This window comes from Giraffa tippelskirchi, chromosome 2, assembly GCF_054371585.1.
Source record: "Giraffa tippelskirchi isolate mGirTip1 chromosome 2, T2T-mGirTip1v1.2.pri, whole genome shotgun sequence".
NCBI lineage: Eukaryota > Metazoa > Chordata > Mammalia > Artiodactyla > Giraffidae > Giraffa > Giraffa tippelskirchi.
Genome location: NC_137276.1, coordinates 139,015,742 through 139,021,257, shown reverse-complemented (window position 1 = coordinate 139,021,257; position 5,516 = coordinate 139,015,742). Strand labels below are relative to the sequence as shown.

At 41.4% G+C, this 5,516-nt stretch overlaps 1 pseudogene; it reads right to left on the bottom strand.

Annotated features, from left to right (window-relative positions):
• Positions 1 to 5,123: 5,123 nt before the first annotated feature.
• Positions 5,124 to 5,313, bottom strand: LOC145538576 (DNA-directed RNA polymerases I, II, and III subunit RPABC5 pseudogene; annotated as a pseudogene).
• Positions 5,314 to 5,516: the final 203 nt, after the last annotated feature.

The following is a 5,516-nucleotide window of genomic DNA, read 5'->3' as shown; positions in this document are numbered from 1 at the left end:
TTTTTGTACTCACCTCATTGCTCCTTCTTGGGAATGTGATTCCTGCAGCACTCACAAAGCACAGTGATTCACACATTGGAGGTCCTCAGTAAATACTAGTTGAATTCACAAGGAAGGCAACAGAAGGCTTCTTAACAGGAATTGAGGTTTAATGGTTAGAGAGTCTCAGGGAATAATTCTCTCCACCACAGTGGATACTTGTGTGTCTGTTCATCCAGTATTAGGTCAGGGAGCCAAGGCAATGGTGCAGCACTTGGGAGTCCTAGTCTGAGGGAAACCTCCACTTGTCTGTTTGGTTCTCTCTTCCATCCAGGATGTGATTAATCATCTGTGCAAAGACAGTGAAGGAACTGTTGCTACACATAATATGGATCCCCTCAATGTTGAAAAGTTCAGCATAAAAGAGTACGTAAGATAGTTCCATTTTACAGGACATTGAAAACTGGCAGAAGTGAGCATGGTGGGAAAGGGAAGAGTCAGGTGGCTGGGTGGGCACTGGAGGCTTCTGGGTGCTGGTGTTCTACTTCTAGGTCTGGCTGATGTCACATGGATGTGTTTACTTTGTGATAATTCACCAAGCCACACACTCATGATTTGTTTATTTTTCTTCAGGTATGTCACACTTTATTCCAAAATTTTATTTAAAAATATTTCCTGTGTGTGTGCTCATTTAATTAATTATCCAATTAAGCTGTTCTAGCAACAGAACATTAAAAAGCAACAGAAGTTTGTCACACACATTAAAGCAAACCACCTTCTCTAAATGTACTGTTCTTGGCTGCCTTGCTCTGCAGGAGAATCTTATGTTGCTGCAGGAGAGACTAAATTTTATAGTACAGATCTGCTTGAAAAAAATTTCCATGATTACATGCTGTATCAAGAAAAATAAAACCAACCAACAGGAAGGAAATGGAATTGTTCTCAGCAGCAAAGAACAATGTCCTGGGTTGCTTCCTCTTTGTAATGTAGCACAGGGTAAACAAAATGAGCATCCTGATGGGTTTTATTTTAAGCAGGTTTAACTTGACTATGATAAGCATGAGATAATTAAGAAATAAGTGGAATGCTTACTTGACATTGTTTCAGATGTTAAGGCTCTGTACTGGAAGTCTCTCTCACAGAGGATCATGGAGTTATTCTTTTGTTCCTTTCTTTTCTATTCCAAGAGTTAGTGGTTATTTTTCACTTGGATTTGTAAATTCCTAGAGGGCAATATTCCCAATTTTGGAAAGCATCTGTTGATAGTAAAAAGGGAATGAATGATTGCAGCGGTAAAACCCTTGCTTGTTGCATGAGGGTTACCCCATTCGTCTTCCTTTTTTGCCTCCCCAGTCTCTCATGATCTAAGTAAGCCCCACAGCACCAACGTTTTGTCTCTGTGGCACACAGCATTCAACTTTGCAGTTGCCTGAATGGCAACCCTGCTCCAGTATTCTTGCCTGGAGAATTCCATGGACAGAGAGAGGAGCCTGGTGGGCTACAGTGTACGGGGTCACAAAGAGTTAGACAAGACTGAGTGACTACTAACACTTTCACTTATCTTCCCCCACAAGGCTGGAAACTTCCAGGTGGCAGAGATCATTCTCTTAGAAGACGGATCTCCTTCTGCACTGTTTGCTCTTGAATGGGCAGATGCTGGTGGCTTGCTCCTTAACCTGGACTGTGAGCTGCTTGGAGGCAGGGACTACAGGTTCCTCAAGTTGTATTTCCGTTGTTTGGTACATTGTAGGGGCTCAGTAAATGTTGACTGAACAAAGCAAAAGAAGGAAGTTGGATCAGGTCTCCCAGTTTCAAGGTTCTGCAGTTGCCTGACCTCCTGAGTGCTGGAGAAAACTGTAATTGCTTTGTGGAAAAGGAGTCTATGGTCCATATTGGGAGTGTAAATGGCATTCCTTCTGTCCCTACTGGTCACCACACTCCTCTTAGTCTGTATAGTCTGGAATAAAGAATGTAGGTTGGGAAAATTCCCTGGTGGTCCAGTGGTTAGGACTCAGTGCATACTGCTGTGGCCTGGGTTCAATCCCTGGTCAGGGAACTAAGATTTCACAAGCCAAGCAACAAGGTCAGGTAAAGAAAAAGAATGTGAGTAGGCAATGGGGCTGAAAGTTTGAGCTTCAGTTCAGTTGCTCAGTCATGTCTGACTCTTTGAGACCCCATGGACTGCAGTATGCCAGGCTTCCCTGTCCATCACCAACTCCTGGAGCTTGCTCAAACTCATCCATCAAGTCAGTGATGCCATTTAATCATCTCATCCTCTGTCATCCCCTTCTCCTCCTGCCTTCAATCTTTCCCAGCATCAGGGTCTTTTCCACTGAGTTGGCTGTTCACATCAGATGGCCAAAGTATTGGAGCGTTAGCTTCAGCATCAGTCATTCCAATGAGTATTCAGGGTTGATTTAAGATTGACTGGTTTGATCTCCTTGCTCTCCAAGAGACTCTCAAGAGTTTTCTCTAGTATCAGTTTGAAAGCATCAGTTCTTCAGTGCTCTGCCTTCTTTATTGTCCAGCTCTCACATCCATACATGACTACTGGCAAGACCACAGTCTTGACTATATGGACCTTTGTTGGCAAAGTGATATCTTTGCTTTTTAACACACTGTCTAGGTTTGTCATAGCTTTCCTGCCCAGAATCAATCGTCTTCTAATTTCATGGCTGCAGTCACCATCCACAGTGATTTAAGAGCCCAAGAAGAGGAAATCTGTCACTGCTTCCACATTTCCCCTTCTATTTGCCATGAAGGGATGGGACCAGATCCCATGATCTTAGTTTTTTAATATTGAGTTTTAAGCCAGATTTTTCACTCTCCATCTTCACTCTCATCAAGAGGTTCTTTAGTTCCTCTTCACTTTTTGCCATTAGAGTGGTATCATCTGCATATCTGAGGTAGCTGATATTTCTCCTGGCAATCTTGAATCCAGCTTGTTAACTCATCCAGCCCAGCATTTCATATGATGTGCTCTGCATGTAAGTTAATTAAACAGGGTGACAATAAACAGCCTTGTCATACTCCTTTCTCAATCCTGAATCAGTCTGTTGTTCCATGTCTGGTTCTAACTATTGCTTCTTGACCCGCATACAGGTTTCTCAGGAGAGAGGTAAGATGGTCTGGTATTCCCATCTGTTTAAAGACTTTTCCACAGTTTATGATCCACACTGTCAAAGGCTATAGTGTAGTCAATGAAACAGAGGTAGATGTTTTTCTGGAATTCCCTTGCTTTCTCTATGATCCAGCGAATGGTGGCAAGTTGATTTCTGGTTCCTCTGCCTTTTCTAAATCCAGCTTGAACATCTGGAAGTTCTCGGTTCACGTACTACTGAAGCCTAGATTGAAGGATTTTGAGCATAACCTTATCAGCATGGAAGATGAATGCAATTGTCCGGTGGTTTGAACATTCTTTAGTATTGCCCTTTTGGGGAACTGGTGTGAAGATTGGCCTTTTCTAGTTCTGTGGCTACTGCTGGGTTTTCCAAATTTGCTGACATATTGAAGGCAGCACTTTAACCTTTTAGGATTTTAAATAGCTCTGCTGGAATTCCATCCTCTCCACTAGCTTTACCATTCCGTGCTCCCCTCCAACACTATTCAATAAGTCACTTTGGTTGGTGACTGCGGGAATCACCAGACATCTTCAGAGTCCTTGCCTTTACCATTTTTAAGAAATAAAATTTGCAATCTGACCTTTGGAGAGATAAAGCTGGGGGCAGGCTGGAAGGTGAGGCAGAAGCAAATGCATAGGAATTTGAGAAATGGAGAACCCTGAAGTTTCTTTTTTATTAAACAGTGAGAATAAAGTTATTAAGAATTAGAGTTTCAATCTTCTAAACCTTGTAGAGTATATGCAACTAGAAAGCAGGGATGGAAATGCGCTCTGTCTTGTGTAGCATCTAATCGCTCTTTCCAGTTGTGAAGTCTGACAGATATTGTATAGACTATACAAATGCACACCAGTTTCTACATACTCATTGCTATTTTCCTCAGTTTCAGATCACTTTGTCAGTAAAACTTTTTCTTTGCAGTACAAAGTGCTATAATTGTAAGAGGTGAAGATTTCATTATATTGATCATTAAATCTTCCTCTTCCAGTCCCCTCTTGTGTCGATCATCAAACACACTGTAATGTGAAATCTTTGTAACATGCATTTGGCATATACTAAGTCTCAAGTTAACATTAAGTTCACATTTTGAAACTTGAAGTTGGTGAACAGAAATACAATTTAAAATCATAGCTGGTTAATTTTTCCTCTGGAAAAAATATTAAGTCTATAGTTTCACACAAGTTCTTTTTCCAGATCAGCAATTTTTGCATACTCTAAGTGCAAGGTTCTTGAATTCACTTAATACATTTTCCCACCTCAGTGAACACAGCTATACTCTTAAGAGTTTGAAAGTATAAATGTATGTTTTAACAATAGTTGTTTCTGGAGGGTAGATTTGGCGGTTTTCTTTTTGCTTTTATGTATTTTCTGACTTTTCTGTACTAAGACAATAATTTCTAATTATTTTAAAGCAAGAGGGAAGTTGTGGTTAGAACATGTAAATTTAAGAACTATTAAGAAATATTCATATGGTCACTCCAATAGCCACATCTTCTCTTATATCTAGACTTGCCTGTCATCAGTCCATTTCCATGTGATTCGTATAGCCTAACATGCAAATGTGACTGTGACACTTTCCTTTGAATCAATTCCCTCCAAAGGTACTTAAGTATCACTGTTCATACTTACTATCCTGCGTCAGTCAGTCATGTTTCAGTTCCAAGTGACAGAAGCCTCACAAAATAGCTTAAGCAAAAATGAGAAATTTGCTTGCTCATGAAAAATCCAGGGTGAGCTTTAGACAGGGCTAGATCTAGGAGTTCCATGATGGCATTATGTCTTTTCTTCCTTGGTTCTGCTGCTTTCATGTTGGTTTTATTTCTAGGCAGGCTCAGTCCACCTGGAGGAAACACAGTCATGGGCATCTCCAGGTACACTTCGTCCTTAGAACTCTATTATAGACAATGAAGAGAGGACTTGGTCTGCGTTGAGTCATGTGCTCTTCCATGGGGTCAGTCCCCCTAGAATGGAATGAGGAGGCTACAGAAGGAGTGGTCCCCAAAGGAAGAGATTCTAAGCAAACCATCATTCTTCCAGGGGCACATAGTTGAGCAGCTTCTTGGTTAGGTCCACTTGGGCCAGTGCTGCAGCAGTGCTTCTGGGCCAGCATCCAGGGTATCCTTTGGGTGTACTCAGCCTGCAGCAGCCCCAGGCAGGCCTCCCACTTGTTGCCAACAATCTTGCTACAGGTGAAGCAGTATACAGGTATCATCATGGCAGCAGCATGCCAGCTGGCTGGTCCTGCAGGCTGTCCCAACTTGGAACTTGCTAAGTATGTGTTACTGAAGTAGATGTGAGCTGTGAATTACATTAAATATTAAACTATGCTAAATTAAGTATCACTGACCTTTGAATATAATGTTATAGTTCTACTTGACATTGGTGTTATCTGATTATCTAGGTAAAGGTTTTTAACCT